Source organism: Pseudophryne corroboree, chromosome 4 (genome assembly GCF_028390025.1).
Source record: "Pseudophryne corroboree isolate aPseCor3 chromosome 4, aPseCor3.hap2, whole genome shotgun sequence".
Lineage (NCBI taxonomy): Eukaryota > Metazoa > Chordata > Amphibia > Anura > Myobatrachidae > Pseudophryne > Pseudophryne corroboree.
The window spans coordinates 790,425,451-790,449,937 of NC_086447.1; the positions used below are offsets into that span (position 1 = coordinate 790,425,451).

Genomic DNA, 24,487 nt, shown 5'->3' on the forward strand with positions numbered 1-24,487 from the left:
ATCTAGGAGTGGCACTGCAGTGTCAGACAGGATGGCAGATTTAAAAAATAGTCCCCAAACAGCACATGATGCAAAGAAAAAAAGAGGTGCAATGAGGTAGCTGTGTGACTAAGCTAAGCGACCCAAGTGGCCGACACAAACACCTGGCCCATCTAAGAGTGGCACTGCAGTGTCAGACAGGATGGCACTTCAATAAAATAGTCCCCAAACAGCACATGATGCAAAGAAAGAAAGAGTTGCACCAAGGTCGCTGGATGGCTAAGCTAAGCGACACAAGTGGCCGACACAAACACCTTGCCCATCTAGGAGTGGCACTGCAGTGTCAGGCAGGATGGCACTTCAAAAAAATAGTCCCCAAACAGCACATGATGCAAAGAAAAATTAAATAAAAAAGAGGTGCAAGATGGAATTGTCCTTGGTCCCTCCCTCCACCCTTATGTTGTATAAACAGGACATGCACACTTTAACAAACCCATCATTTCAGCGACAGGGTCTGCCACACAACTGTGACTGAAATGACTGGTTGGTTTGGGCCCCCACCAAAAAAGAAGCAATCAATCTCTCCTTGCACAAACTGGCTCTACAGAGGCAAAATGTCCACCTCCTCCTCATCGTCCGATTCCTCACCCCTTTCACTGTGTACATCCCCCTCCTCACAGATTATTAATTCGTCCCCACTGGAATCCACCATCTCAGGTCCCTGTGTACTTTCTGGAGGCAATTGCTGGTGAATGTCTCCACGGAGGAATTGATTATAATTCATTTTGATGAACATCATCTTCTCCACATTTTCTAGAAGTAACCTCGTACGCCGATTGCTGACAAGGTGAGCGGCTGCACTAAACACTCTTTCGGAGTACACACTGGAGGGTGGGCAACTTAGGTAAAATAAAGCCAGTTTTTGCAAGGGCCTCCAAATTGCCTCTTTTTCCTGCCAGTATACGTACGGACTGTCTGACGTGCCTACTTGGATGCGGTCACTCATATAATCCTCCACCATTCTTTCAATGGTGAGAGAATCATATGCAGTGACAGTAGACGACATGTCAGTAATCGTTGGCAGGTCCTTCAGTCCGGACCAGATTTCAACACTCGCTCCTGACTGCCCTGCATCACCGCAAGCGTGTGGGCTCAGAATTCTTAGCCTTTTCCTCGCACCCCCAGTTGCGGGAGAATGTGAAGGAGGAGCTGTTGACTGGTCACGTTCCGCTTGACTTGACAATTTTCTCACCAGCAGGTCTTTGAACCTCTGCACACTTGTGTCTGCCGGAAAGAGAGATACAACGTAGGTTTTAAATCTAGGATCGAGCACGGTGGCCAAAATGTAGTGCTCTGATTTCAACAGATTGACCACCCGTGAATCCTGGTTAAGTGAATTAAGGGCTCCATCCACAAGTCCCACATGCCTAGCAGAATCGCTCTGTTTTAGCTCCTCCTTCAATGTCTCCAGCTTCTTCTGCAAAAGCCTGATGAGGGGAATGACCTGACTCAGGCTGGCAGTGTCTGAACTGACTTCACGTGTGGCAAGTTCAAAGGGTTGCAGAACCTTGCACAACGTTGAAATCATTCTCCACTGCGCTTGAGTCAGGTGCATTCCCCCTCCTTTACCTATATCGTAGGCAGATGTATAGGCTTGAATGGCCTTTTGCTGCTCCTCCATCCTCTGAAGCATATAGAGGGTTGAATTCCACCTCGTTACCACCTCTTGCTTCAGATGATGGCAGGGCAGGTTCAGGAGTGTTTGCTGGTGCTCCAGTCTTCGGCACGCGGTGGCTGAATGCCGAAAGTGGCCCGCAATTCTTCGGGCCACCGACAGCATCTCTTGAACGCCCCTGTCGTTTTTTAAATAATTCTGCACCACTAAATTCAATGTATGTGCAAAACATGGGACGTGCTGGAATTTGCCCACATGTAATGCACGCACAATATTTGTGGCATTGTCCGATGTCACAAATCCCCAGGAGAGTCCAATTGGGGTAAGCCATTCTGCGATGATGTTCCTCAGTTTCCGTAAGAGGTTGTCAGCTGTGTGCCTCTTCTGGAAAGCGGTGATACAAAGCGTAGCCTGCCTAGGAACGAGTTGGCGTTTGCGATATGCTGCTACTGGTGCCGCCGCTGCTGTTCTTGCTGCGGGAGGCAATACATCTACCCAGTGGGCTGTCACAGTCATATAGTCCTGAGTCTGCCCTGCTCCACTTGTCCACATGTCCGTGGTTAAGTGGACATTGGGTACAACTGCATTTTTTAGGACACTGGTGACTCTTTTTCTGAGGTCTATGTACATTTTCGGTATCGCCTGCCTAGAGAAATGGAACCTAGATGGTATTTGGTACCGGGGACACAGTACCTCAATCAAGTCTGTAGTTGCCTGTGAATTAATGGTGGATAACGGAAACACGTTTCTCACCGCCCAGGCTGCCAAGGCCTGAGTTATCCGCTTTGCAGCAGGATGACTGCTGTGATATTTCATCTTCCTCGCAAAGGACTGTTGGACAGTCAATTGCTTACTGGAAGTAGTACAAGTGGTCTTCCGACTTCCCCTCTGGGATGACGATCTACTTCCAGCAGCAACAACAGCAGCGCCAGCAGCAGTAGGCGTTACACTCAAGGATGCATCGGAGGAATCCCAGGCAGGAGAGGACTCGTCAGACTTGACAGTGACATGGCCTGCAGGACTACTGGCTTTCCTGTGTAAGGAGGAAATTGACACTGAGGGAGTTGGTGGTGTGGTTTGCAGGAGCTTGGTTACAAGAGGAAGGGATTTAGTGGTCAGTGGACTGCTTCCGCTGTCACCCAAAGTTTTTGAACTTGTCACTGACTTATTATGAATGCGCTGCAGGTGACGTATAAGGGAGGATGTTCCGAGGTGGTTAACGTCCTTACCCCTACTTATTACAGCTTGACAAAGGCAACACACGGCTTGACACCTGTTGTCCGCATTTCTGTTGAAATAATTCCATACCGAAGAGCTGATTGTTTTTGTATTTTGACCAGGCATGTCAATGGCCATATTCGTCCCACGGACAACAGGTGTCTCCCCGGGTGCCTGTCTTAAACAAACCACCTCACCATCAGAATCCTCCTTGTCAATTTCCTCCCCAGCGCCAGCAACACCCATATCCTCATCCTGGTGTACTTCAACAGTGACATCTTCAATTTGACTATCAGGAACTGGACTGCGGGTGCTCCTTCCAGCACTTGCAGGGGGCGTGCAAATGGTGGAAGGCGCCACCTCTTCCCGTCCTGTGTTGGGAAGGTCAGGCATCGCAGCCGACACAATTGGACTCTCCTTGGGGATTTGTGATTTAGAAGAACGCACAGTTCTTTGCTGTGCTTTTGCCAGCTTAAGTTTTTTCATTTTTCTAGCGAGAGGATGAGTGCTTCCATCCTCATGTGAATCTGAACCACTAGCCATGAACATAGTCCAGGGCCTCAGCCGTTCCTTGCCACTCCGTGTCGTAAATGGCATATTGGCAAGTTTACGCTTCTCCTCAGACGCTTTTAATTTTGATTTTTGGGTCATTTTACTGAACTTTTGTTTTTTGGATTTTACATGCTCTCTACTATGACATTGGGCATCGGCCTTGGCAGATGACGTTGATGGCATTTCATCGTCTTGGCCATGACTAGTGGCAGCAGCTTCAGCACGAGGTGGAAGTGGATCTTGATCTTTCCCTATTTTACCCTCCACATTTTTGTTCTCCATTTTTTAATGTGTGGAATTATATGCCAGTATCAATAGCAATGGCCTACTATATATACTGCGCACAACTGAAATGCACCACAGGTATGGATGGATAGTATACTTGACGACACAGAGGTAGGTAGAGCAGTGGCCTACTGTACCGTACTGCTATATATTATATACTGGTGGTCAGCAAACTGTGCAAAACTGAAATGCACCACAGGTATGGATGGATAGTATACTTGACGACACAGAGGTAGTTAGAGCAGTGGCCTACTGTACCGTACTGCTATATATTATATACTGGTGGTCAGCAAACTGTGCAAAACTGAAATGCACCACAGGTATGGATGGATAGTATACTTGACGACACAGAGGTAGGTAGAGCAGTGGCCTACTGTACCGTACTGCTATATATTATATACTGGTGGTCAGCAAACTGTGCAAAACTGAAATGCACCACAGGTATGGATGGATAGTATACTTGACGACACAGAGGTAGGTAGAGCAGTGGCCTACTGTACCGTACTGCTATATATTATATACTGGTGGTCAGCAAACTGTGCAAAACTGAAATGCACCACAGGTATGGATGGATAGTATACTTGACGACACAGAGGTAGGTAGAGCAGTGGCCTTCTGTACCGTACTCCTATATATTATATACTGGTGGTCAGCAAAATTATGCACTGTACTCCTACTATATACTACAATGCAGCACAGATATGGAGCATTTTTCATGCAGAGAACGTATAATACTGGTGGTCACTGGTCAGCAAAACTCTGCACTGTACTCCTCCTATATAATACTGCTGGTCCCCAGTCCCCACAATAAAGCAGTGTGAGCTCACATATATGCAGCACACTGAGCACAGATATGGAGCGTTTTTCAGGCAGAGAACGTATAATACTGGTGGTCACTGGTCAGCATACTCTGCACTGTACTCCTCCTATATAATACTGCTGGTCCCCAGTCCCCACAATAAAGCAGTGTGAGCACAGATATATGCAGCACACTGAGCACAGATATGGAGCGTTTTTCAGGCAGAGAACGTATAATACTGGTGGTCACTGGTCAGCAAAACTCTGCACTGTACTCCTCCTATAATACTGCTGGTCCCCAGAATAAAGATATTTGCAGCCCCCTGAAAGTTCTGAAACAAAGTGAGAGGACGCCAGCCACGTCCTCTCACTATCATTTCCAATGCACGAGTGAAAAATGGCGGTGACGCTCGGCTCCTTATATAGAATCCGAATCTCGCGAGAATCCGACAGCGGGATGATGACGTTCGGGCGCGCTCTGGGTTAACCGAGCAATACTGGAGTATCCGAGTATGCCTCGGACCCGTGTAAAATGGGTGAAGTTCGGGGGGGTTCGGATTCCGAGGAACCGAACCCGCTCATCACTAGTAAATATGTATACATAATTTTAAAAAAAATCATAGTGGCTTTTTAAAAATATTTTATTAAATTGACTATCATCAAATGAGGGCTTACAGCAATAAAACAATTGGGTAAGGGAGGCAGCTGGTTCTGTTGTGTCTAGAGGCACCCTCACCCCTAATTCCACCCTTGCTGAAGTGGTGCAGATTAACCCACTGATTCCCCATAGGCTAGCCAGCTCACTCGTGCAGATGAACTGAAATCACAGATTTTTACTCTCACTTTCAATTGTCAAAACACAAATTGCAAAAATTAAATTAAGTTTAAAATAGATTACTTTACTTTTTTAAACTACTATAGAGAGATTTGTTAAATATACTTCCCTATGCAAAGAATTTGCTGTGCTTGGCAAAATATAAAAAGCACTATCGGCCATTGCAAAAACACATCAGACCAAAGACGCTTTAAGAGAGGAGGTTGCCCAAGTGCAGACTCCAACTGGGCCCACTCCTCTCAAGCTGTGTTCCCGGAGACCTGCGCATCGCAGTAGACTCTAGTGCAATGCCAGAGTCTCCGGGAACATGGCGCCCTTGGTGCATTCCTGGGGTCATCGCTATTGCGCATATGCGAATCACCGGAAAATGGGTGTGGTGGCCATTTTCCCAGTTATTTCTGCAGCTCTGCAGTCAGTGCTGAGCTGACAAAGTGCTAAATATAATTAAATGGGTGCAGGGTGTGCGGTGTGTGTGCCCTTCTGGACTCAGAAGCCCGTGTGTACCGCACACCTTGCACACATTATAGATAAGCCAGTGCATCAGACGCAGATGTTATGTAGTATGGGCGAGTTGCTGAAAGTGGTTGCATATAGAGGTGCTGCATTGCTCACCTTGGAGGCCAAACACAGATAACCTGCACAAAGCATAGCGCTTGCAAAAGTTTCAATGGTGTGACCGATGGTGGCATCTAAATACACAGAAAACATAATTACAGTGATTGTAACCACTAGAGGTGAATATAGGACATTGGATGCACAGATGCACACCAGAGAAGGGCACTGTAGCGGAATCAGCATAAAGTCACAGATGCAACTGAGGCAAAAGATGCAAGGAAATCCGCAACTGCATCTAAATCTGAATCAGATCCTATGAGGAGGGATCCCGCCCTTTTGGCAGACCCCACCCTCTCATCAAACCCTGCCCCCATTAGGGCTGCTTCCATACATTCCCGAGCTCCAAATCCTCCCCTGCCCTTAGGGGTCTATTTACTAAGCCTTTAATAAAGATAAAGTGGAGAGTGATAAAGTACCAGTCAATCAGCTCCTAACTGCCATGTTACAAGTTGTGTTTGAAAAATTACAGTTAGGAGGTGGTTGGTTGCTATTTTATCTCTTTCCAGTTTATTTATCTCCAAGGCTTAGTAAATAGCCGGGTTAATAGCCCTGCATAAGCTGTATAATAATTAGAGATGAGCGGGTTGGGTTCCCTGAGACCCGAACCCTACCGGATTTCACTACCCGCCTGACTCGGAAACCAGAACGAGGCAAAACGTCATCATCCCGCAGTCGGATTCTCACGGGGTTTGGATTCCATATAAGGAGCCGCACGTTGCCACCATTTTCATTCCGGCATTGGAGAGTGTAGCGAGAAGATGTGTCTCCGTCCTCAGTGTCCTACATCAGTACAGTGGTAGTGTCTTGTGCTGCATCAGTCCATTCACAGTGGTGGTGTCCTCTGCTGCCATATGTCCAATGCTGCTGTATAAGTCCAGTCCATTGCAGTGGTGCTGTGTTGTCCTGCATCAGTTCAGTGGTGGTGTCCCTGTGCTTCTGTATATGTCCAGTGGTACTGCCATATATGTCCAGTGATACTGCCGTATATATCCAGTGCTACTGCCATATAATTCCAGTGATGCTGCCGTATATGTCCAGTTGTACTGGCGTATAAATCCAGTGGTACTGGTGTATAAATCCAGTCCAGTGATACTGCTTTATATTTCCAGTGGTTCAGCCGTATAAGTTCAGTGGTACTGCCGTATAATTTCAGTGATACTGCCATATAATTCCAGTGTTACTGCCGTATAAGTCCATTGATACAGCCGTATAATTCCAGTGATACTGCCGTATAATTCCAGTGGTACTGGCATATAAATCAAGTGATACTGCTTTATAGATCCAGTCCAGTGGTACTGCCGTTTAAGTCCAGTGGTACTGCCATATAATTCCAGTGATACTGCCGTATATGTCCAGTGGTACTGCCATATAATTCCAGTGATACTGCCGTATATGTCCAGTGGTACTGCTGTATAAATCAAGTGATACTGCCGTATATGTCCAGTGGTACTGACGTATAAATCCAGTGATACTGCTGTATATGTCCAGTGGTATTGCCGTATAAATCCAATGGTACTGGCGTATAAATCCAGGCCAGTGATACTACCGTATATTCCAGTGGTTCTGCCGTATAAATCCAGTGATACTGCCGTATACATGACCAGTGGTACTGCCATATAATTCCAGTGATACTGCCGTATATATATACCATGTTGCAAAGCGGATTACTGAGGCCATAACAACTATGCTGGTGTTAGACGTGCATCCGGTATCCACCATTACTGCAGTGGGACTGCAGTGCCACTCCTAGATGGGCCAGGTGTTTGTGCCGCACACTTGTGTCGCTTAGCTTAGTCATACAGCTACCTCATTGCACCTCTTTTACTTCTTTGCATGATGTGCTGTTTGGGGACTCATTTCTTTTTTAAGTGCCATCCTGTCTGCCATTGCAGTGCCACTCCTAGATGGGCAAGGTGTTTGTGCCGCACACTTGTGTCGCTTAGCTTAGTAATACAGCTACCTCATTGCACCTCTTTTTCTTCTTTGCATGATGTGCTGTTTGGGGCCTAGTTTTTTTTAAGTGCCATCCTGTCTACCATTGCAGTGCACTCCTAGATGGGCAAGGTGTTTGTGCCACACACTTATGTCGCTTAACTTAGTCATACAGCTACCTCATTGCACCTCTTTTGCTTCTTTGCATGATGTGCTGTTTGGGGACTAGTTTTTTTTAAGTGCCATCCTGTCTGCCACTGCAATGCCCCTCCTAGATGGGCCAGGTGTTATGCACACCAGTGCCTGCAGGAAAGTACTGGTGTCAGGACTGTTATGCACTCCAGTGCCTGCAGGAATGTACTGGTGTTTGAACTGTTATGCAAAACAAATGGACTTACAGACAGACTGGGGAATATGACATAACGTGCACAGAAGGTGATAGGGTAACAAAATACACACAAAGTGAACAGAGAAGCCCAGAGGCTAAGGAACTGGGTATCTCCCTTGTATTAGAACTGCTCAGATGAGAAAAGCAAGATGTTGTGTTTTAATACGTAGAGAACCCGAAATGCTGTTGCTAAGGGCAACAGCAAAACCCTAAAGGGTTACCAACGGGTGTGGCAGTAAACTCCTTGGTCAGAGATCGAATGATAGACACAAGGAGAGTCTCCACAATCCTAATTCTCACTTGCAGTGCACAGGTTCAGCTTACTGCCACTAAACTGACCCCTGACACCTAGCAAAGTGAGACAGGATTAGACAGGCAAGTCTTAGAATACAGCCGCAAACTTGCTAAGTTCACAGAGTAGTAACAGAACCCCAGCAAGCTAAACGACTGACTCCAGTCTTACTGCTAGGTCTGGATTGGCAGAGTGTGATACCAAATCCCCAGGCCTATTTGCAGTAAGCAACAAACAAATACAAAGCTACACAGTACTGGCTAACTTTCAGAAACTGACTAACCAACAAAGATTCAGCAGCATCTGCTTACCCTGAGAAGAGGCCTTATAAAGCAGGTGCTGTCCACGCCCCACTCAGACCTCACAGACTGTGAGCACAAAAACCAGCACCGGATCCCCTGCCATGCACAGAGCCTATAACCACTGCACAGCAAAAGACCCGAACCGGAGTATCAGCTGCGCTTAGGTCACTCCGCTAGCACTTGTCTCCCGGTTGCCATGACGACGTGGCAGCACAGGGCAGGAGACCCTAACAGTACCCCCCCTCTGACGAGGGGTCAAAGAACCCCTACCACCGGGTTTATCGGGGAACTGCGAGAAGAAAGAGCGTATCAGTCTGGGGGCATGAAGATCACAACTGCGCACCCACGACCGCTCCTCCGGGCCATACCCCTTCCAGTGCACCAAAAATGACAGCCGACCCCGAACCACCTTGGAGTCAAGAATCCTTTCAACAACAAACTCCCTCTGGCCACGTATCAGAAGAGGGGAAGGTCTTCCACTGGAAGAAGGATTACTAATCGCCCGTTTTAAAAGGGAACAATGAAATGTTTTATTGATACCCAAAGAACGGGGCAGATCTAACTGAATTGCCACCGGATTGATAACCCTGGTGATCTTATAAGGGCCGATGAACCGGGGGCCTAACTTATGAGATGGCTGTCTCAACTTCAAATTCTTGGTAGACAACCAGACGAAGTCTCCTAATTTAAAGCTGCAGGGTCTTTTCCGCTTATCAAAAACCCTTTTGGTCACTAATGACACAGACACAAGGGCTTTCTTCACTTTCCGCCAAATACCTCTAAGGACCGAAACCACAGAGGAACCACCAGGCGTGGAGTCCAGGGGGTCAAAAGAATTGGCCTTAGGATGATGCCCATACACACAAAGGAAGGGAGAGATCCCTGTAGCAGAGTGAGCCGCGTTGTTATAGGCAAACTCCGCCATGGACAGATGAGCAACCCAGTCAGTCTGACACTTGGAGACATAACACCTGAGGAACTGCTCCAAGGACTGGTTCACCCTTTCAGTCTGCCCATTAGACTGCGGATGGTAGCCCGACGACAAGCTGACAGAAATCTGGAGATCGGAACAAAATGCCCTCCAGAATTTGGCCACAAACTGGGATCCGCGGTCAGAGACCACATCAAGTGGCAACCCGTGGAGACGCACAACATGCAGCATAAATAATTCAGACAGGCGTCTGGCCGATGGCAGCCCAACCAGTGGAACGAAGTGCGCCATCTTCGAAAACCTGTCAACGACAACCCAGATGGCTGTCATCCCCGAGGATTTGGGCAAGTCCACCACAAAATCCATTGAAATGTGGGTCCATGGCTTAGATGGGATAGAGAGTGGATGTAATGGGCCAACAGGAACCCCTCTAGGAGTCTTATTTCGGGCACAGATGTCACATGCCCGAACCCACTGATCCACATCCTTAGCCACCGAGGGCCACCACACCGCCCTAGATAGCAACTCCCGAGTTCTGGCAATACCCGGGTGACCTGCAGACTTCTTGGCATGGAATTCCAGGAACACTCGCTGTCTTAACCTAGGAGGCACAAACAAAAGACCTACCGGAAGGTCTGGAGGAGCCTGCTCCTGTGCTCTAAGGACTAATGATAAGAGGTCCTTGGTAATGCCCACTTTAATACATGATGGGGAAACAATGGGCAACGGCTCCTCGGTGGTCTCCTGGATTGGAGCAAAACTCCGCGAGAGCGCATCAGCCTTGATGTTTTTTGACCCAGGGCGATATGTTATCAAAAAATTAAAGCGAGCAAAAAACAAAGCCCATCGTGCCTGCCTGGCATTGAGACGCTTCGCTGACTCTAAATATGCCAGATTCTTATGGTCAGTGAGAATTGAGACCACAAACTTAGCCCCCTCAAGCCAGTGTCTCCACTCCTCGAGTGCATCCTTAATAGCCAACAATTCCCGGTTACCCACGTCATAATTCATCTCGGCAGGCGAAAATTTACGGGAAAAGTAAGCACAGGGATGAAGGCGATTATCAGACACTCCCATCTGAGAAAGCACTGCCCCAATACCCATCTCAGAGGCATCCACCTCCACCACAAAAGGACGCTCTGGATCTGGGTGTCGCAGCACCTTGGCCGAAACAAATGCCCTTTTGAGACGGGCAAAAGCCGCTTTAGCCTCACAAGACCAGTGAGCAACATCCGCCCCTTTCTTAGTGAGTGCCACCAAGGGCGCCACTATAGACGAAAATCCAGCGATAAATCGTCTATAAAAATTCGCAAAGCCCAGGAAACGCTGAAGCGCCTTCAAACTAGTGGGCTGCACCCAATCCAGGACTGCCTGTACCTTGGAACCCTCCATTTGGAAACCTTCTGGGGAGATAATATATCCTAGAAATGCGATTTGCTGAACTTCAAATTCGCACTTCTCCAGCTTCGCCCCAAGCCGGTGGTCTCTGAGTTTCTGGAGGACTAAGCGTACATGCTTCCGATGTTCCTCCAGGGAATGGGAGAAGATTAGGATGTCATCTAAGTATACAACTAAGAATCTATCCAAATATTCCCTGAGCACATCATTCATGAAATCCTGGAAGACTGCCGGGGCATTACAGAGCCCAAAAGGCATCACCAAATATTCATAATGCCCTGAGTGGGTATTAAAGGCAGTCTTCCATTCATCCCCCTCTCTTATTCGGATTAGATTGTACGCACCGCGTAGGTCAATCTTAGAAAAAATGGTGGCAGTACGAAGCTGGTCAAACAAGACCGAAATGAGAGGCAGTGGGTATGAGTTTTTAATCGTGATACGGTTCAATTCCCTGAAGTCGATGCAGGGTCGCAACGAACCGTCCTTTTTACCCACGAAGAAGAACCCCGACCCAACTGGAGACTGTGAAGGTCTGATAAATCCCTTAGCCAAGTTCTCCTGAATGTACTCTGCCATAGCCTGAGTCTCAGAACGTGACAGGGAGTACAACCTGCTCTTGGGAAGCTTAGCATTTGGCAACAAATCAATGGCACAGTCATAGGGGCGATGGGAAGGTAGTACCTCTGCAACTTTTTTGGAGAACACGTCCGCAAAATCTGCATAACACCCTGGCAATCCTGGCAAACTTAGCTACGAGAGCCTGACTGGAAGGCTCAAGCAACTCCTGAAACAATCAGTACCCCAACTAAGAATCTCCCCAGAGACCCAGTCAAATTGAGGATTGTGGGCCCTTAACCAGGGTAACCCCAACACCAATGGGGCAAAAGTACAGACAGTCACATAAAAGGACAATTTTTCAGAGTGTGTGGCTCCAATAAACAAAGAAATCTGGCTAGTGCAAGAGGTAATTTTACCTTGGGATAATGGTTCCCCGTTTAACCCACAAATCTCAATTTCCGATGCCAAGGGTACTAAGGGAACAGAGTGTTTCAGGGCGAATTGGCGGTCCATAAAAACCCCGTCGGCCCCACTGTCCACAAAGGCCTCAGTCTTGACAGTTTGACCGAGGATCTTCAAGGTCACCGGAATGATAAAAGTCTTCTTGGGAAATTCTGACTTCTGGCCTGACAGGATATTTCCCATCACCCTCAGGCCCTGAAGTTTTCCGGCTTTTCTGGGCATGATACTACCACATGACCTTTATTCCCACAGTACAAACACAACCCCTGCTGTCTCCTCCGCGTCTTCTCACGCGAGGAGAGGCGGGTAGCCCCAATCTGCATAGGCTCCTCGGAAAATTCCTCAGAGTCTGAGGATCCCTTGGGAAGGAAGGAAATCTCAGTCTCCCTTTCAAGCCTACGCTCTCTCAGCCGTCTATCCACCCGGATGGATAACTGCATGAGCTGATCCAAGCTATCAGGCAAGGGATATTGTACCAGTTGGTCCTTTATCTGGTTAGAAAGACCTCTTCGGTACTGGTGTCTCAGGGCTGGGTCATTCCACTGGGTATCATGGGCCAACCTCCGAAACTCCGTACAGTAAACCTCAACTGGCCTTCGCCCTTGCTTAAGGATCGAAATCTGAGCCTCGGCTGAGGCCGTCTTGTCAGGGTCATCATACAACATGCCCAGTGCCGTAAAAAAAGCATCAACACTTTTAAGCGACTGACAGTCAGGCTGCAACCCATATGCCCAGACCTGTGGGTCTCCTTGTAGCAAGGAAATCACTATGCCCACCCGCTGAATCTCCGACCCAGAAGACTGAGGCCTAAGCCGGAAGTATAGCTTGCAGCTCTCCTTGAAACAAAAGAACTGCGAGCGATCTCCAGAAAAACGATCCGGGAGATTTACTTTCGGCTCCTTAACCCCTGCAGGTGCTGCTGCTGCGGGAGCTCCGCCAGCAGCCTGGGAGGTGTGCATTTTAATGGACAAATCATTAAATTGTCGAGTCAGGACCTGCACCTGATCGACCACCTGTTGCAACGTATTTTGAGGGGTATGCTCCATATTCCCACAAAATTTCAACAGGAGTATTAGGCTGCTGAATATGTTATGCACACCAGTGCCTGCAGGAAAGTACTGGTGTCAGGACTGTTATGCACTCCAGTGCCTGCAGGAATGTACTGGTGTTTGAACTGTTATGCAAAACAAATGGACTTACAGACAGACTGGGGAATATGACATAACGTACACAGAAGGTGATAGGGTAACAAAATACACACAAAGTGAACAGAGAAGCCCAGAGGCTAAGGAACTGGGTATCTCCCTTGTATTAGAACTGCTCAGATGAGAAAAGCAAGATGTTGTGTTTTAATACGTAGAGAACCCGAAATGCTGTTGCTAAGGGCAACAGCAAAACCCTAAAGGGTTACCAACGGGTGTGGCAGTAAACTCCTTGGTCAGAGATGGAATGATAGACACAAGGAGAGTCTCCGCAATCCTAATTCTCACTTGCAGTGCACAGGTTCAGCTTACTGCCACTAAACTGACCCCTGACACCTAGCAAAGTGAGACAGGATTAGACAGGCAAGTCTTAGAATACAGCCGCAAACTTGCTAAGTTCACAGAGTAGTAACAGAACCCCAGCAAGCTAAACGACTGACTCCAGTCTTACTGCTAGGTCTGGATTGGCAGAGTGTAATACCAAATCCCCAGGCCTATTTGCAGTAAGCAACAAACAAATACAAAGCTACACAGTACTGGCTAACTTTCAGAAACTGACTAACCAACAAAGATTCAGCAGCATCTGCTTACCCTGAGAAGAGGCCTTATAAAGCAGGTGCTGTCCACGCCCCACTCAGACCTCACAGACTGTGAGCACAAAAACCAGCACCGGATCCCCTGCCATGCACAGAGCCTATAACCACTGCACAGCAAAAGACCCGAACCGGAGTATCAGCTGCGCTCAGGTCACTCCGCTAGCACTTGTCTCCCGGTTGCCATGACGACGTGGCAGCACAGGGCAGGAGACCCTAACACCAGGTGCTTAGTCATACAGCTACCTCATTGCACCTCTTTTTCTTCTTTGCATGATGTGCTGTTTGAGGCCTAATGTTTTTAAGTGCCATCCTGTCTGCCATTGCAGTGCCACTCCTAAATGGGCCAGGTGTTTGTGCCGCACACTTGTGTCGCTTAGCTTAGTCTTACAGCTACCTCATTGCACCTCTTTTTCTTCTTTGCATGATGTGCTGTTTGAGGCCTAGTTTTTTAAAGTGCCATCCTGTCTGCCATTGCAGTGCCACTCCTACATGGGCCAGGTGTTTGTACTGCACACTTGTGTCGCTTAGCTTAGTCATACAGCTACCTCATTGCACCTCTTTTTCTTCTTTGCATGATGTTCTGTTTGAGGCATAATTTTTTTAAGTGCCATCCTGTCTGCCATTGCAGTGCCACTCCTAGATGGGCCAGGTGTTTGTGCCGCACACTTGTGTCGCTTAGCTTAGTCATACAGCTACCTCATTGCACCTCTTTTACTTCTTTGCATGATGTGCTATTTGGGGCCTATTTTTTAAATCTGCCATCCTTTCTGACACTGCAGTGCCACTCCTAGATGGGCCAGGTGATTGTGCCACACACTTGTGTCGCTTAGCTTAGTCACACAGCCACCTCGGTGCAACCTTTTGGCCTAAAAACAATATTGTGAGGTGTAAGGTGTTCAGAATAGACTGGAAATGAGTGGACATGAATGTTATTGAGTTTAATAATACCGTAGGATCAAAATTACTCCCAAATTCTGTGATTTTAGCTGTTTTTATGTTTTTTTAAAAACCATCCAGATCCAAAACCAAAACACGAAAGGGTGGTTTTGGCAAAACCAATCCAGATCCAAAACACAAGCATGGAACCAGAACCAAAACCAAAACACGAAAAGTGCCCGCCGCACATCTCTAAAATAATGGGTTCACAATATGGCTGGCAATGAGATTATGTCTCCTTTACAAAGGACTGTAAATCACAGTATATCCTGCAGGCCTCATAGTAGCACTATAAGACAGTCACAACCTATCTAAGATACTCTAGCAACATTTAGCGTTAATTCTACTTTGACAAAAATAAAACTGTTTACATAACTCCTGCTAGCAATTAGGGAAGCAAAAAGTGATGATATCCACAGATCAAACTCAGCTTCACATGGGATTTGTCACTGTCAGTCCCAGTAACTTATTTTCTTTTTTATAGTCTTCCCTTCCAACTGCAGACAATAAACGAGATGAAGACATAATGCTGAATCGCATTGCGGCTTTAACTTTTCTTTGTATATTTTATTGATGTTCTTGATTAATGATTGTAACATGAATTAAAGGAATATTTTCAATAACAATAGGCTAAATCGTATTCCCTGCAGATCCCCATGAATGAGATCATTTCCATTGGAGATTGTGGCTTTTTGTCTAGAAAAGCTGTTACCCTGATGATAAAAGATGAAGTAGAGTCTCTGGGGAGACTATATAAACCAAACCCTGTAACTTGTAGAACATGTTTTTAACTGTCCACTTTGAGTGTAAAGTGGAATTCTCACGCTCCCAAACATAAAACTGATAACAAATTGTGTTTGGCGAATTATGTGATTCTCAGTATAAATAAATATATGTATTAGAGATCTGCGGGTATTAGCGGGTTCATATACAAAGCAAAACTAAGCCGCACTGAATAAGCTATGTTTCACATTTTATACACCTGGGAAAAGAACTGGATTAAAAGCAGGGCAGCCGATGCAGTCATCCGGGAGCAATCACAAATTGTGGGAAGGTGGGTGGCACACATACGTAGCTTCATCACCAGGCACTGAGGGTTTCTGTTTGGCATATGTCAACTGGGGGCACTGCAGTGTGTTTCACACTTTGTGATGCTGTATTTTGGGTATGGATCACAGGGTCGACCCTAATTAGGTTGACAGTCATTAGGTCGGCCATTATTGGTCGACATGTAAAAAGACGACATGGTCAAAACGTCAACACTGGATGTCGACGTTGACAAAAGGTCGACAGTGGGAAAGGCTGATATGACAAAGGGTCGACATAAAAAAGGTTGACACAACAGTTTTTCAGTTTTTTTGTGTTTTCGCCGTCAAAACATATGGAACCCCAATTAGTGTACCGCGTCCTCTGCATGGCTACCTTTGATAACCATGCTTAGACCATATGTGTATCGACCATATGTGTGCCGACCATTAGCAACTGTCAACCTTTTGTACCTGTCGACCATAAGCACTGTCGACCTTTTACAATGTGACCTAATGACCATGGTGACTTTTTGTCCATGTCGACCTAATGTATGTAGACCCTTAGTGGGCGACCTATTGACTGTCGTCCTAATTAAGATACCAAGTATTTTATACATTATATATTTTAATAGCATCACCAACATATCTTATTTACAACTTTAGTAGAAAAAGAAAGGGTTTTCTCTAACGTCCTAGAGGATGCTGGGACTCCGTAAGGACCATAGGGAATAGACGGGCTCCGCAGGAGACATGGGCACTTTAAGAAAGACTTTGACTCTGGGTGTGCACTGGCTTCTCCCTCTATGCCCCTCCTCCAGACCTCAGTTTGAGACTGTGCCCAGAGGAGATGGGTGCACTGCAGGGAGCTCTCCTGAGTTTCCTGCTAAGAAAGTATATTTGTTAGTTTTTTTTATTTTCAGGGAGCACTGCTGGCAACAGACTCCCTGCATCGAGGGACTGAGGGGAGAGAAGCAGATCTACTTAAATGATAGGCTCTGCTTCTTAGGCTACTGGACACCATTACCTCCAGAGGGAGTCGGAACACAGGTTCGCCCTGGACGTTCGTCCCAGAGCCGCGCCGCCGTCCTCCTCACAGAGCCAGAAGAAAGAAGCCGGGTGAGTATGAGAAGAAAGAAGGCTTCAAAAGGCGGCAGAAGACTTCATTGATCTTCACTGAGGTAACTCACAGCACTGCAGCTGTGCGCCATTGCTCCCATAACCTCACAAATGGCAGTCACTGTAAGGGTGCAGGGCGCAAGGGGGGGCGCCCTGGGCAGCAATATAAACCTCTTATTTGGCAAAAGAGAGCATATATACAGCTGGACACTGTATATATGCATGAGCCCCTGCCAATTTTACACTTTTAGAGGGACTGAAGCCCGCCGCCAAGGGGGCGGGGCTTTTCCCTCAGCACTCACCAGCGCCATGTTTTTCTCCACAGCACCGCTGAGAGGAAGCTCCCCAGACTCTCCCCTGCTTATACCACGGTAGAATAGAGGGTTTTTAAGAAGAGGGGGGGGCACATAATTCGGGGCAGATAATAATAACAGCGCTACGGGGTAAACATTAAATTGACGTGTTTTTCCTGGGTCATATTGCACTGGGGTGTGTGCTGGCATACTCTCTCTCTGTCTCTCCAAAGGGCCTTGTGGGGGAACTGTCTTCAGAAGAGCATTCCCTGAGTGTGTGGTGTGTCGGTACGTGTGTGTCGACATGTCTGAGGTAAAAGGCTCTCCTATGGAGGAGATGGAGCAAATGTGTGTGTGTGTGGTGTCTCCGTCGACAACGCCGACGCCTGATTGGATATGTGAAATTAAGTGCTAAGATGAATTTATTACACAAAAGATTAGAGAACAGACAGGGAATCTACCCATGTCTGTCCCTATGTCAAAGAGACCTTCAGAGTCTCACAACGCTCACTATCCAAAATAATAGACACTGATATCGACACGGAGTCTGACTCCAGTATCGACTACGATAATGCAAAGTTACAGCCAAAACTGGCAGAAAAGTATTCAATATATGATTATTGTTATAAAAGATGTTTTGCATATCACTGATGACTCATCTGTTCCTGACACGAGGGTACACATGTTTAAGGGGAAGAAAGCTGAGGTAAATTTCCCTCCTCTCATGAAGAAAAAGAGCATGAATCTCCAGACAAGAAGCTGCAGCTTCCCAAAAAGAATTCTTAGGGAGTATCCTTTCCCTAAATGGGGCCAGGATACGATGGGAATCTTCCCCTAGGGTGTACAAGGCATTGACACGTTTACCCAAAAAGGTAGCGCTGACTTTACAGCTATCCTCAGGGATCCTGCAGATAGCATGCAGTAAAAGTACTTTGAAGTCCATTTACACACATTCTGGTGCACTACTCAGACCGGCGATTGTGTCGGCATGGGATTATAGCGCTGTAGCAGCGTAGACTGATACCTTATCAGCAGAGATTGAAACCCTAGATAAGGATATATATATATATATAGATTTATATGTAAAATATGTTGTCTTATATGTATATATATAAGACATGCCCAAAGAGACGTTAGTCTACTGGGTTCTAGAGTCAACGCTATGTCGATTTCTGCTAGACGTGTCCTGTGGAACATGCAATGGACAGGTGATGCCGACTAAAAGAGGCATATGGAGTTGTTGCCTTACAAGGGTGAGGAATTGTTCGGAGAGGGCCTCTCGGATCTCGTCTCCACGGCTACGGCAGGTAAATAAAAAATGTTGCCATATATTCCCTCACAATCTAAGAAAGCGCCTCATTATCAAATGCAGTCCTTTCGTTCCAATAAAAGCAAGAGAGCACATGGATCGTCCTTTCTTGCCAGAGGTAAGGGCAGAGGGAAAAAAAGCTGCACAACACAGCTAGTTCCCAGGAACAGAAGTCCTCCCCGGCCTCTGCTAAATCCACCCGATGACGCTGGGGCCCCCCTGAGGGAGTCAGCTCCTGTGGGGGCACGTCTTCGACTGTTCAGCCATGTCTGGGTCCACTCACAGGTGGATCCATGGGCAATAGAAATTGTTTCCCAGGGTTACAGGCTGGAATTCGAAGAAGTGCCTCCTCGCCGTTTTTTCAAATCGGCCCTACCGAAACAACCCCTGGAAAGGGAGATAGTGTTACATGTGATTCACAAATTGTGTCTGTAACAAGTGGTGGTAGAGGTTCCCCTGCTTCAAAGAGGGCAGGGGTACTACTTAACTCTGTTTGTGGTTCCGAAACCGGACAGTTCGGTCAGACCCATTTTAAATTTAAAATCCCTGAACCTTTACTTTAAACGGTTCAAGTTCAAGATGGAATCACTCAGGGCGGTCATCGCCAGCCTAGAAGGGGGAGAATTTTTTGGTATCTCTGGACATAAAGGATGCATACCTGCATGTCCCCATATATCCTCCTCATCAGGCGTATTTGAGATTTGCGGTACAGGATTGTCATTACCAATTTCAAACGTTGCCGTTTGACCTTATCACGGCCCCGAGAATTTTCACCAAGGTAATGGCGGAAATGATGGTGCTCCTGCGCAAGCAGGGTGTCACAATTATCCAGTACTTGGACGATCTCATAAAAGCGAGATCACGGGAGAAGTTGCTGAGCAGCGTATCACTTTCACGGAATGTGTTACAGCGACACGGCTGGATTCTCAATATTCCAAAGTCGCAGATGAATCCTACAATTCGTCTGCCCTTCTTGGGCATGATTCTGGACACAGACCAGAAAAGGGTTTTTCTTCTGAAGGAAAAAGCGCAGGAACTCATGACTCTAGTCATGAACTTGTTGAAAACAAAACAAGTGTCAGTACATCATTGCACTCAAGTTCTGGGAAAGATGGTAGCAACATACGAAGCCATTCCATATGGCAGATTCCATGCAAGGGCCTTCCAATGGGACCTATTGGACAAATGGTCCGGGTCGTATCTGCAATTGCATCAGCGGATCACCCTGTCCCCCAGGGCAAGGGTATCTCTCCTGTGGTGGCAAAACAGTGCTCACCTTCTAGAGGGCCGCAGGTTCGGCATTCAGGACTGGATCCTGGTGACCACGGACGCGAGCCTCCGAGGTTGGGGAGCGGTCACACAGGGAAGAACTTTCCAAGGACTTTGGTCAAGTCAAGAGACTTGTCTTCACATCAACATCCTGGAACTAAGGGCCATATACAACGCCCTACGTCAAGCGGAGATCTTACTTCGCAATCGACCAGTTCTGATCCAGTCAGACAACATCACCGCAGTAGCTCATGTAAACCGCCAAGGCGGCACAAGGAGCAGAGTGGCAATAGCGGAAGCCACCAGAGTTCTTTGCTGGGCGGAGAATCATGTAAGCGCTCTGTCAGCAGTGTTCATTCTGGGAGTGGACATCTGGAAAGCAGACTTCCTCAGCAGACACGATCTGCATCCGGGAGAGTGGGGACTTCATCAGGAAGTCTTCGCGCAGATTGCAAGTCGGTGGGGACTACCCCATATAGACATGATGGCATCCCGTCTCCACAAAAAGCTACCAAGGTATTGCGCCAGGTCAAGAGACCCTCAGGCGGTAGCTGTGGACGCCCTAGTGACACCGTGGGTGTTCCAGTCGGTATATGGTGTTGAGGATAATAAGAAAAAGAGGAGTGAGAGCAATTCTCATTGTTCCAGATTGGCCACGAAGAACCTGGTATCCGGATCTGCAAGAAATGCTCACAGAAGATCCGTGGCCTCTTCCTCTAAGGCAGGACCTGTTACAACAAGGTCCCTGTCTGTTTTAAGACTTACCGTGGCTGCGTTTGACGGCATGGCGGTTGAACGCCGGATCCTAGCGGAAAAGGGTATTCCGGATGAGGTCATTCCTACGCTAATAAAGGCTAGGAAACATATTTTCGCCATATTCGGTGATAATGTTTAGACGTCACGTCTAAACATTATCACCGAATATGGCGAAAATATGTTTCTTGGTGTGAGGCCAGGAATGCTCCTACGGAAGAATTCCACCTGGGCCGTTTCCTTCACTTCCTACAAACTGGAGTGAATTTGGGCCTAAAATTAGGCTCCATTAAAAGTTCAGATTTTGGCCTCATTACCTGAAGGCCCTCATTCCGAGTTGATCGGTCGCAAGGCGAATTTAGCAGAGTTACACACGCTAAGCCGCCGCCTACTGGGAGTGAATCTTAGCTTCTTAAAATTGCGACCGATGTATTCGCAATATTGCGATTACTAACTACTTAGCAGTTTCAGAGTAGCTCCAGACTTACTCTGCCTGTGCGATCAGTTCAGTGCTTGTCGTTCCTGGTTGACGTCACAAACACACCCAGCGTTCGCCCAGGCACTCCCACCGTTTCTCCGGCCACTCCTGCGTTTTTTCCGGAAACGGTAGCGTTTTCAGCCACACGCCCCTGAAACGCCGTGTTTCCGCCCAGTAACACCCATTTCCTGTCAATCACATTACGATCGCCGGAGCGAAGAAAAAGCAGTGAGTAAAAATACTTTCTTCATAGTAAAGTTACTTGGCGCAGTCGCAGTGCGAACATTGCGCATGCGTACTAAGCGGATTTTCACTGCGATGCGATGAAAAATACCGAGCGAACAACTCGGAATGAGGGCCGAAGTACAGACTTTTGTGAAGGGAGTACTGCATATTCAGCCTCCTTTTGTACCTCCGGTGGCGCCTTGGGACCTTGACGTGGTGTTAAGTTTCCTTAAGTCACATTGGTTTAAACCACTTAAGACAGTGGAGCCACCATGGCTCTACCTGTGTGGAGTTTGTATATTCTCCCCGTACTTGCGTGGGTTTCCTCCGGGTACTCCGGTTTCCTCCCACAATCCAAAAATATACTGGTAGGTTAATTGGATCACAACAAAATTAACCCTATTGCGAATGTGTGTGTGTGGGGTGTACATGTGGTAGGGAATATAGATTGTAAGCTCCACTGGGGCAGGGACTGATGTGAATGGGCAATTATTCTCTGTAAAGCGCTGCGGTACATGTGTGCGCTATATAAATAACTGGTAATATATAATAAATAAAATATCTCACCTGGAAGGTGGTCATGTTGTTAGCCTTGGCTTCGGCTAGGCGAGTTTCGGAATTGGCGGCTTTATCACATAAAAGCCCCTATCTGGTTTTCCATATGGATAGAGCGGAATTGCGGACCCGTCCTCAATTCCTGCCTAAGGTGGTCTCATCCTTTCATATGAACCAACCTATTGTCGTGCCTGTGGCTACATGTGACTTGGAGGATTCCGAGTCCCTTGATGTGGTCAGGGCTTTGAAAATTTACGTGGCCAGAACGGCTAGGATCAGAAAAACAGAAGCACTGTTTGTCCTGTATGCAGCCAACAAAGTTGGCGGCCCTGCTTCAAAGCAGACTATTGCTCGCTGGATCTGTAACACGATTCAGCAGGCACATTCTACGGCAGGATTGCTGTTACCAAAATCGGTTAAGGCCCATTCCACTAGGAAGGTGGGCTCTTCTTGGGCGGCTGCCAGAGGGGTCTCGGCACTACAGCTGTGCCGAGCTGCTACTTGGTCGGGGTCAAACACCTTTGCAAAGTTCTATAAGTTTGATACCCTGGCTGAGGAGGACCTCCTGTTTGCTCAATCGGTGCTGCAGAGTCATCCGCACTCTCCCGCCCGTTTGGGAGCTTTGGTATAATCCCCATGGTTCTTACGGAGTCCCAGCATCCTCTAGGACGTTAGAGAAAATAAGATTTTAAACCTACCGGTAAATCTTTTTCTCGTAGTCCGTAGAGGATGCTGGGCGCCCGTCCCAAGTGTGGACTACTTCTGCAAGACTTGTATATAGTTATTGCTTACATAAGGGTTATGTTATAGTTTCATCGGTCTTGAACTGATGCTATGTTGTTTTTCATACTGTTAACTGGGTAGTATATCACAAGTTATACGGTGTGATTGGTGTGGCTGGTATGAATCTTGCCCTTGGATTAACAAAAATCCTTTCCTCGTACTGTCCATCTCCTCTGGGCACAGTTTCTCTAACTGAGGTCTGGAGGAGGGGCATAGAGGGAGGAGCCAGTGCACACCCAGAGTCAAAGTCTTTCTTAAAGTGCCCATGTCTCCTGCAGAGCTCATCTATTCCCCATGGTCCTTACGGAGTCCCAGCATCCTCTACGGACTACGAGAAAAAGATTTACCGGTAGGTTTAAAATCTTTTTTTTTTTTCATGCACCCCAATGGCAACATGACCTATACACTAAATGGTAATAGAAAATTTAGAGATCTTAGTTACATATTGTTTGCAAAAAATATAAGCCTCCAGGCCACCTTAAGATGTCTTTATTACTGAAGGACAACTTTATTAGTAGGGCACCCATAAGATAATTTCCACTGGGCTCCAATAAACCTTAATCTGGTCCTGTACAGGAGCATACTTAATAGAAGATCATACCAAGAACAGCAGGGAAAGTATGTTTATTAATGCTGTAATATCACTATATAGCATCATATGCAAAATTAGTGTGAGCTCCTTAATATATGTTTTAATTAAATAAAGGATTGCCAACTATCACATCATAGTGATCTCGTTCATATGGGTCCCTTTGCTAGTACAGGTTGAGTATCCCTTATCCAAAATGCTTGGGACCAGAAGTATTTTGGACATCGGATTTTTCCGTATTTTGGAATAGTTGCATACCATAATGAGATATCATGGTGATAAGACCTAAGTCTAAGCACAGAATGCATTTATGTATCATTTACACCTTATACACACAGCCTGAAGGTAATTTTAGCCAATATTTTTAATAACTGTGTGCATTAAACAAAGTGTGTGTACATTCACACAATTCATTTAAGTTTCATAAACAGCTTATACACACAGCCTTAAGGTCATTTAATACAATATTTTTAATTACTTTGTGTATTAAACAAAGTTTGTGTACATTGAGGCATCAGAAAATAAAGGTTTCACCATCTCACTCTCACTCAAAAAATTCAGTATTTTGGAATATTTGGATATGGGATACTCAACCTGTAATATACAAATTATTTTAGATAATTAAGTGAATTTTAGCTAGTTTGGCACATGACGCTTCCAGGAATCTATCTATATGTTACATTAGTGATACCAAATACATTTATATATCCCACTTCCACCTGACTGATTAATCCGAAGGCTCTACCTGCCATATTACTTGTGTCCCAATAGCCATTATCTCATATGTCTTGTCTTTCCTCTTACCTTTACAGTAGACTATAAGCTCTCACAAGAAGCAGGGCCCTCTCTACCTTATATCCTATTTCTGCACCATCTTTGTATAACAATAATGGCCCTCATTCCGAGTTGATCGGTCGCAAGGCGAATTTAGCAGAGTTACACACGCTAAGCCGCCGCCTACTGGGAGTGAATCTTAGCTTCTTAAAATTGCGACCGATGTATTCGCAATAATGCGATTACTAACTACTTAGCAGTTTCAGAGTAGCTCCAGACTTACTCTGCCTGTGCGATCATTTCAGTGCTTGTCGTTCCTGGTTGACGTCACAAACACACCCAGCGTTCGCCCAGGCACTCC

General features: G+C 46.6%; 1 long non-coding RNA gene across 2 annotated transcripts in view; it reads left to right on the forward strand.

The window, feature by feature from the left end:
- The window catches only part of LOC134911773 (uncharacterized), a 119,318-nt gene extending 103,738 nt beyond the window's left edge, over positions 1 to 15,580 (forward strand). For both annotated transcript variants that reach the window (XR_010176834.1, XR_010176832.1), the window contains exon 4: positions 15,439 to 15,580. This is a non-coding gene — a long non-coding RNA (uncharacterized LOC134911773). The remainder of the gene's footprint in view (positions 1 to 15,438) is intronic.
- Positions 15,581 to 24,487: the final 8,907 nt, after the last annotated feature.